General features: G+C 44.0%; 1 long non-coding RNA gene across 1 annotated transcript; it reads left to right on the forward strand.

Moving 5' to 3' along the window:
• The first annotated feature begins 481 nt into the window (after positions 1-481).
• Positions 482-3443, forward strand: LOC146810821 (uncharacterized). Its single transcript, XR_014965740.1, has 3 exons — positions 482-557; positions 2011-2121; positions 3111-3443. It is a non-coding gene; the product is annotated as an uncharacterized LOC146810821 (long non-coding RNA).
• The last annotated feature ends 6511 nt before the right edge of the window (positions 3444-9954 follow it).

The following is a 9954-nucleotide window of genomic DNA, read 5'->3' on the forward strand; positions in this document are numbered from 1 at the left end:
TCAATGAGTGGAGGTAGGCTTTGCAGTTACTTAGCAGTAGCAGATCAGCATCAATCAAACCAAAATTTGGTGTATACAAAAAATGTAGTCATGTTCATGTGTCCTCCATGATTGGATCATACACATTGTTGAGGAATACAGTGGAAATGCATACTTAATGTACAATTGGCATGCCTGGAAGAGGTGGGCTAGGTTGGGTGGTACGTTGTACTAATACTTAGGCTTACTTGTAACTTAGTTTTCTGGAATCAGAATGGAAGAATGGATTACTGTTGATAAATAGTAACTTAAGTAGTCGAACTGCGAATCCCCCGATATTACATGTTGACCAGATGAGATCGGTCAATGTAGTTATTGCAATTGTTTACATAAGTGTTTTTTGACCGTTGTTGAAAAATATTGTATTTGCTTAAGTTGACACCATCCATCAATGTTTGTCTCTTTCTTATATCTTTCCTGTTCATCAGCACCCAGGGGCAGACGGGCAGGGACTGGGCAGTCGGCGGGACAGGAACACCACCAGGAGGACACCGCTGAGGGCTCCTCTGCTGGCCCCAGTAAGTCTTCTTGTTTTTAATAATATTTCTTATTCCATAACTTTTACTGCCCCATTTCTCCCGAACTATAGTGTGTTTCCAAATGCTATTTTTTTACCACCAATTATCCTTCGATCTGTACGGTTTCAAAAAGCTTATCCCTGCCTCCGCTATGATGACTGAGTACTACTACATACTATCAGTCTGTCTGTCTGTACTGTAGTAGCTAGTCTTGCCCAGTTGGCCAGTGCCACTCTTTGTGAAAGGTTGTAATATAAAACTCATATTCACCAGTAGCTCGTACAATCCGTTGGGTCGTTGTCTTGTACTACTTTTTACTCTTGTTGATGTTTAGGCTTTGAAAATTCACAGCAACAACAGCCCTACCAGATTTCTTAATATTTTGATATGATACCCTATAGGACATACCACTGTTGTAGGGATCTTGCACATACATTTGCACCAGAAAATAGGATGTTGGTGATGGTAGGTTGGACCTTCCTTGCACACCTCAATCAGAAATTCCGCACCCACCACAATTCCACTGCTTGACTATAGTACTGTCTTGTCATACCTATTAGGTCTCGGAACCCTCCCCCCAAGATAACCAACAAGTAGACAACCCAGAACATTAACACACCCAACCTCTGTCGTGGAAGCAATTCACATGCACACCCTTACTTTAATTTGCTCACTCGTGTAAGTTAGTCCACTCCACATCAAATACCACAAAGTCTATGTAAGTTAAAAAAATTTATTTCAATTTGAGAAGGTCTGTACACTGTTTTCTTAGCAGCACCAACCGGCAAATCAATAACATTAAAACAATATACATTGTTACACTTATACAGTTGGGAATTAAATCATGATAACTGAAGTGGTGGAAGGCAGCACCACCATCCCATAGCAATTTAGTTTATATACATTTATAAATGAAGATGTGAGTGAAGGGACCCCTCACCTCAGAAGAACCTAGTACTGGTAGTTGGTGCATCATTCAGAAGCTCTGGTTCGTAGAAGCGAATCTTGCGTCTGTAATGCGAAAAAAGAAATGGTGTGCATTAGTATATTGCAACTTGCAAGCATTTCTCAGCCGTGCCAAAAAGTGTAGCATCTATGGATAAGCAATATGGACTAACAGTAACAGTAGTACACCAGTTCTTCCTAAAAAAAGTGGCTTGTTAATGTTTGTTGACCGCCTGTACGCAGCGCGTAGACTAGACAGTAGCAGTGTGAGGCAGGTCATGTGGGCTCAAAGGTGTCTTAAGAAGCTGCAAGGTAAAGGTAACATCACATGTGCATGGCTAGGGCTAATCAAGCAAATGCTACAATGATCATATAACTTAGTGTCTACTCTACTACTACCTGATTTGTACTAGTGATTTATGTTAGTATTAACTCATTTTTCAACCTTGCTACTGATCAATAGGGGGGAGGTGTATATGTTGCCTAATAAATGTGTAATGTTTTCTAGGCGCACTACCGACCACCATTGCTGGGGCCAGCGAAGGCGACGCCGAGGGCGAGGATGCGGCAGTTGCAGATAGCAACGGAGGGGGAGTGGCAGCACCAGTGGCAGGCGGTGGTAAGTTAGATTCATAATCTTTAACTATTGTTGAACTTGACAGCACACTCACTGCAAAGGTGTACTGTATGTATATGTATACTGTACAGTTGTGAATTAGGGCCCCATTAGGATGGTGGGCGTATTGCCCCCGCCGGGCTGGCTGTAATTCACTGCCGTCACAGCAGGGGCAAACCTCCCGCCATCCCTGTAGAAAATATTCAGACATGTCCAGGCGGAAAAGGGTTCAATATGGCGGTGGTGTCTCTCTCACCACACCGGCAGCCATATAATCTGCATTTTGGAATGCCTTTGCGTGGCGGCATTGCCGTCCGCCACGGAAAGGCATGCACACATTGCAGAGTATGCTTGGGGGCCCCCATGGAGGGTACCTACCGATGCTATGGTACCCCCCCGACTTTCAAAGCAAAACGTGACAGGCTCCGTGCGAAGCCCGTCATGTTGTGCTTGGAAAAGCAGCACAACATTTTAGCATTGCTTTCAGCAAAGCCAACCAGAATTTAAATTTAAAATAACAGGGTGCGCCCGCCACTGTGCCGGGCGCATCATCCCAATTAATTGTCCCCACGGGACCCCCACCCTTTTTAGCAGTCGGATGGCGGGCGGACAAAGTCCGCCCGCTATCCGATGTCGTAAGTAAGTATGAGTTCTTGGGGACGTTTGAAGAGTGAACTAGAAGACTAGAATTCCCTTTAATTGGTATAGGACTAGGAGCCGGAGTATTGAGTAACCAATGTCCTCATCTATCTGATTTCAACTCCGCTTTGAAAGTTTTATGGAGAAGAGCACCTGGTGCACTGTTCAACTAAAAAGTGTAAGACAGGTGGAAGGAAGAAGGACGGGCGACATTTAAAATGTTATGTACTACTGTGCTTTATTTTATAGTGCTACTCTACCATGCCACTATGTGTATAAATAATTACCTTGTCCTACTGTTTTATTAAGACTATATTTTACAATTGTCTTGTTTTTTTCTTTTTGATACACAGCAACTCCGAAAGTCAACCGTAAGGAGTTGGCCGCCAAGGCACGGCGCCGGAAGCTGGAGGCAATCCAGCAGGAATACCGGCGGCTGGTGGTCCTAGCCGAGGAGGAGGAGGAGGCTGCTGCAGCTACTGAAGGCTCCTCCATTGCCCCGGGCCCCAGCCACCGCCCTCCAGCGGTACGGCGCCACCGCCGGGCGGCTGCCCGCCGCCACCGTGCCATCTCCGGTGCCCCCCCCCACTGTGGCTGCAACTGCCGCGGCCTTAGACGCCGCGTCGCCCATTTAGAGGACCAGATTCGTGTCCTCCTCCAGTCCCGCCCCACCAGTTAGTCCCTGTCACTGCCCCTTTTTTAATTCCTGTTCGTTCTTCACTCGTTTGGGCGTTCTCTACTTCTATGGACAGTCGTTGGGGTTAGGGAGGTGGGTGGGTTAGCTTTTGTGGGTTTAGTTTATTTGTTAGGGTCAATTAAATATATTTTTCTATGTTACATGCAATGTTGTTAATGTTTTGTAGGTGGGGTAACTGTTTTACATCACACTGTTTCTTTGCTGGTGCATGGCCGCCCATAGCGTGTGTTTGATTTCAATAATTTGCTGACTGTATAAGACACAAACAGATAGATGCGACACACCTCACTCATTGACTGGTCCTACTATGCATTCTTTGGAGTGGTGTTTGAAACTGACATCATTGACAACATGTCCATTATTGATTCTGCCTCCCCCAAACTTCTCTCTTACCGGTGCTTGATGTTTATGTCCAACTGTGGCACAGCACTGGCTGCATGGTGAAGATGGTTTCCTTTTTCATACATGCCATGATTGGGGTGGTGGTGGTAGTATAGTAGTAGTAGTATACACTGGCAGGGTGGCATCATTTCCAAAAAAAGAAAAGGAGATAGTCAATCGCCTTTGAGAGACTGTTAGAGGAGTAGTTGAATGAAGTACATCACAGAATTTACCGAGCAACAATTATATGCTCAAATATTTGACAAAAAAACTGAATGCTGGTTATTATGAGGATAGCCTACTAGACAGAGTTACAAACTATAGTTTTGTCGACTTGGCTATGCCTACAGTCTAACAGTTAGTGCTGTATATGAGGAATGACAACAAACAAATCCAATCAATGCCGGCAATTCATGCTGAGGTATATGTTCCTTTGTTTAATAAAATAACCTGAGAAATATCCTACTCATGGGTGGGCAAGCAGAAGAAGATCATCGCTCTGCATTGAAATTGAAGTAGTGTTGCTTTCACCACATCCGCCCCAGCAAGTGTGTGATTAAGTATTGGTGTACATTTAATTTAGTTACACCTCGACAATAAGTCACACAGCCCGGGGGAAGAGGGTTAGGGTCCGTTGATTGGATGGGAAGGGGGATTTTGGGAAAGGTTTGACATAGAAAAACAGTATGCATACATAGACAAACAAACGACAATCATTGAAGACTACCATACCATATCCATTTCATATGTTAAGGTATAAAAAAGGAAATGCATGCATGATGAGACCCGGATTACATACACTTCTATTTCTTGTTCTGTTCCGGCCTTAATACTTTAACAGATAGCAAATAGAAATTTTAAATATTGGTAGTGAAGAATCGTAAACACAGAGCAAACGTAATGATGATTGATAATAACAACTCCAAGAACACACTGTTGTAAAGAATGTATACAAGATATTAATCAAATTATTTAAAAGAAGTGAAAAGTGGATACTGTTACTGTCTTATCCTGGTCAAAAATGTGGACTGGTTTTTTGCATCTCGGCATTCCTCTTGCTCCTCTCGTCCATCAATCTTGGGTGTGTCGCCTCACCACTCGCCACTGCCCGGCTGGAATAAAAAGGTGATTGATTGGTAAGGTAATTAATATGCATTGTAATGTTTTACAAAGTTTTGGACAAGGCCCGGCCTGTAATTTTAGATTGAAAACCAAAGGGGATATTCAGAAAGAAAGTGAAAACAAATGCACAAGTGATGGTGTAGTGCAACAAGAACACTTTCCGAGGTGGCATGTATGCATATGCATCATCTCTACTGTAGTCTGTTTCCAGCATAGACCTTCAACAGTAACAGGAGAGAACAAGCCCACAGTGCTTACCATTAGCACATCCTACGTTAACACTCTAGAGTCCTTTTTTTTTCTCTCAAAGAGTTGGACAAACGCAAAGCACATTATCCATTCCAGACATAGCATTTTACAGTTAAAGTTAGTAAAATCAATGCACTGCAGTCATCCCACCGCTACACTCTATTCAACTTCTACACAGACATTTGGGTGTGCTGTGGTTGTTGTTCACGTGTTTACCTTTAGGCTTTTCCGTTTTATGCCACTCATGAAACATCCTCCTGACTTCATCATCAGCTCTGATACTTCTACTGACTGAAGATCGGCCTGCAGTACAAGTGTAATTTTTATAACACAACAAGAGTAGAAATATAAATATTACTGACTTGAGTCATTCTTTATTGTGTACAGAAAGATAGATTACCACTAGTACACTTTGACATCACTTTGTGCACAACAAACAACGCAAACACAAAGACCAATAGCTCAGAGTCAGGTGTCCAATGCATGCCATTAATTATCATCATTTATTACCTGTTCCTTCTCATCTTAAGTTAACAGGCCGTCTCTTTCGCCATCATCATGACGGACGGTGCTGTTAAGTCACAGTCATTTGCATTGCGCAGATTGAGTGAGTCCCCTTCCTGTATTGAATTAAAAGCAATGTATCACCAAGATGCAGGAGAAGTACACATTTCTTGTTTGCCAGAAGAGGAAAATTAGTAATTACTAGTGTGTTCTGTAGAAAGTTGATTAGTGGCAGTGCACAATTACATCAATTCATGCGCAACACACCACAAAATCTACATCATTCAGTCTGCTATTCTGCGGCCAATGCATGGCATCAATCATTACCTGTTGCATCTCATCTCGTTAACGCTGCAGGCCGTCTCTTTCGCCATCATCATGATGGACGGTGCTGTTAAGTCACAGTCATTTGCATTGCGCAGATTGAGTGAGTCCCCTTCCTGTATTGAATTAAAAGCAATGTATCACCAAGATGCAGGAGAGAAGTACACATTTCTTGTTTGCCAGAAGGGGAAAATTAGTAATTACTAGTGTGTTCTGTAGAAAGTTGATTAGTGGCAGTGCACAATTACATCAATTCATGCGCAACACACCACAAAATCTACATCATTCAGTCTGCTATTCTGCGGCCAATGCATGGCATCAATCATTACCTGTTGCATCTCATCTCGTTAACGCTGCAGGCCGTCTCTTTCGCCATCATCATGATGGACGGTGCTGTTAAGTCACAGTCATTTGCATTGCGCAGATTGAGTGAGTCCCCTTCCTGTATTGAATTAAAAGCAATGTATCACCAAGATGCAGGAGAGAAGTACACATTTCTTGTTTGCCAGAAGGGGAAAATTAGTAATTACTAGTGTGTTCTGTAGAAAGTTGATTAGTGGCAGTGCACAATTACATCAATTCATGCGCAACACACCACAAAATCTACATCATTCAGTCTGCTATTCTGCGGCCAATGCATGGCATCAATCATTACCTGTTGCATCTCATCTCGTTAACGCTGCAGGCCGTCTCTTTCGCCATCATCATGATGGATGGTGCTGTTAAGTCACAGTCATTTGCATTGCGCAGATTGAGTGAGTCCCCTTCCTGTATTGAATTAAAAGCAATGTATCACCAAGATGCAGGAGAAGTACACATTTCTTGTTTGCCAGAAGAGGAAAATTAGTGTGTTCTGTAGAATGTTGATTAGTGGCAGTGCACAATTACATCAATTCATTCATGCGCAACACACACAACAAAATCTACATCATTCAGTCTGCTATTCTGCGGCCAATGCATGGCATCAATCATTACCTGTTGCATCTTATTTTCAGTTAATGGCCAGTCTCTCTCGGCTCTGAAGGAGGATAGCTATAGAAGTCATCAGATTCATGGTCCACTTGTTTTGGAAGGACGAGGAAAGTTTGAATTTGTTGTTACCATCATCCAATCATCATTCATGAGGGAAATGGAATTGACCAGGAGATGCAGTATGATCGAGCGGAGGAGCTGGATTCTGAGGACTGTAGTGTCAAATGGCAGACACCTGAAACTTGTATCTTAAATTAGAAGATTAGAAGACGGTGATAATGCATTGGTTGCGATTCACAAGTTTATAACCGGAACAACAGACACAAACAAAGGGGGAAAAAAGGGAGGAAGACAGTAAGTGCGAGCCTAATTGTCAGGGAAGTATAGCTCGTCCTCAAACTCTGGGGGATCTTCCAGTAGTAGGTAATCATCTGACACAATACTTCCGTCACCTGAGCCGCTGTCCTCATCTTCCTCTGTTGATTCATGCATTGTGTAATTCGGTGGTATGAAGTGCTGATTCATTTTGATCATTGTTAACCTCTCCACGTTTTTGGGAGATAGACTGGTCCTTCTCAAGGTTACCATGGAACCAGCAGCACTGAAAACACGCTCGGAAGAGACACTTGCGACAGGGCAAGCCAGATAGCTTATCGCCAGCCTGCTGAGCTGTGGCCATTCAGACCTTTTCCTATGCCAATACTGCACTGGGTTTTGATCAACGTACACCTCTGTTGGGTCGTCCAGATAGGCCTGGACCATCCGCTCAATGTTCAGGGTTGCTGCTGGTAAGCTTTTGTGCTGTTTTTTCTGTGCATCAGCACTGTGCTTAAGGCCCATCTTTACCTACCAATCTGATAATGATTGTACTCGGCCGAATGATCCAGTTATTGTTTTTGTAGTCGATGGTGATGGTGAGTGTTGCGATTGTGAGCCAACCGCACTGCCCTCAGCCGACGAAGTTGCACTTGATTCTGCATGGCCTGCTTCAGTATCAGTACTTGTTGTGGGTTGATGTGGCGGGCTTTTAATTAGCAGCCCTTCGTTTTCAAACTTGATGGCTGCATCAGCTATACAACTTTTGTAGCGGGCAACATCAGTGTCGGAAAAAGAACGGAATAGTCCTAATTTTGCACGTGGATCCAGAATTGTGGCACAAATGTAATGTTCTTGTGACAAAATTTTATTTTGTATCCTTACATTTTCTGATAAGCGCCTGGATAAGCTCTCCACCAAGTCATGGGCTTGCCTTCTGTCCTCTACACCTTTGTAGGATTCAGACACATTATTCAGCTCATGCTCTAGCATTTGCAACAATGGGATATCTTGGCCCATTGTACAGTCCTCCTTGCTGACTTCACGTGTGAAGACCTCAAAAGGAGACAGCATCTCAGTCAGGCATTGAATTAGGGTCCATTGCTCCCTCTGAAGGGTCATGCCTTTAAAACTAGCATCACTGCTTCTGTACCAGACATAATCATTGAGTGACCTGTGCTGTTCGTACTGACGATCAAGCATGTAATACGTTGAGTTCCAACGTGTTGCCACCTCCTGGATGAGTGCCTTGACTGGCACCCTACGCTCACGTTGGAGGATCCTCAGCTGCTTCCGAGCTTTAAAAGAATGGCTGAAATGAGTGCATATTCTTCGGCAGATGGACAGTAAATTGCTTACTATGGGTTCTTTTTTCAGAAAGTCTTGCACTATAATGTTTATGCAGTGTGCCAAACACGGAACCCTGAAATAGGAACCAAGTTGCATGGCCTTAAGTACATTACTGCCATTGTCTGTGGCAACAAAACCAATACCAAGCCCTCTGGGCTGCAGCCATTCCAAAACCTTGGTGCGAAACTCTTCTAAAATGTTTTCAGCCGTATGAGATTTCTCCATGGCAAACATGGCTACAGTTGCATGTTTCCGAGTACCTTCAAAAATCGCAGCTGTGTCAACAACACCTCGTGCAGATAGTTGATCTTTAACCCTGACAAAAGAGATCCAGTGTGCAGTGATACACATGTAATCTGTGGCTTGGCAACTGGTCCACATGTCTGTTGTCAGGTGGATATTGTGCACAGCACTCTTCTGCAAAGCTTGTCCAACCAATTCCAGCACATCATGATGTAGTGCCGGAACAGCAATTCTTGCGAAATAGGACCGGCTTGGAACTTTCCATTTCGGGCAGATGGCAGACACAAATTCAAGGAAACCCACCCCTTCCACAAATGAAAAAGGAAGAAGGTCCAGCGCTAACATTTTAGCCAGCTTCGCATTGTACAATCGTGCCGTTGGGTGGTTGCGTTGGAACTGCCCCTCCAACCTAAACATGCTGTCAATGGTAGGCTGGCTTACTTTCCTTAGTGGTGCCATTAACCCACTAAGGCTCAACGACACAGATTGTCTCATTGAGGTACTCGCCGGTCGCCTTGGTGTCTCACCCACACTCTGAGTATGGCTCTTACTGCGGTGCCACTCTGATGTTACTGAGGAGGATGTGGGCGTTACCACTGCAGTGACTGCACTACTGGAGACAGGGCTAGAAATGCCTCCCTGTTCTTCACCTGCCACCACAATAATATCGCTCCCTGATTCCTGACCAACTTCAAAGGGTTTAGTTTTCCTACTTTCTTTTAACTTAAGTAGGTGATCCTCCCACACAATAGTGTGGTGTATTCTGAGATGACTTGCTTGTCCTCCGGTACCATAGTTTGTACCAAGCTTACCACGCCGAACACCTTGCCGACAAATTGCACATATAGCAACGTTCTCCTCCTTGGCGCTAACAGAAAAGAAGTCCCAAACTGGGGAGGAGAACTTTCTGGCACTGCTGGATGTGCCACTTTCAACACCAGATGAACTTGAGGGGGTGCTTGAAAATATGTGACCCTGTCCACCTACACTGTGACTTTTACTACCACTTCCTACTGAGGTGGTTGAGCTGGATGTAGGTC

This window comes from Triturus cristatus, chromosome 7 (genome assembly GCF_964204655.1).
Source record: "Triturus cristatus chromosome 7, aTriCri1.1, whole genome shotgun sequence".
NCBI classification, from domain to species: Eukaryota; Metazoa; Chordata; class Amphibia; order Caudata; family Salamandridae; genus Triturus; species Triturus cristatus.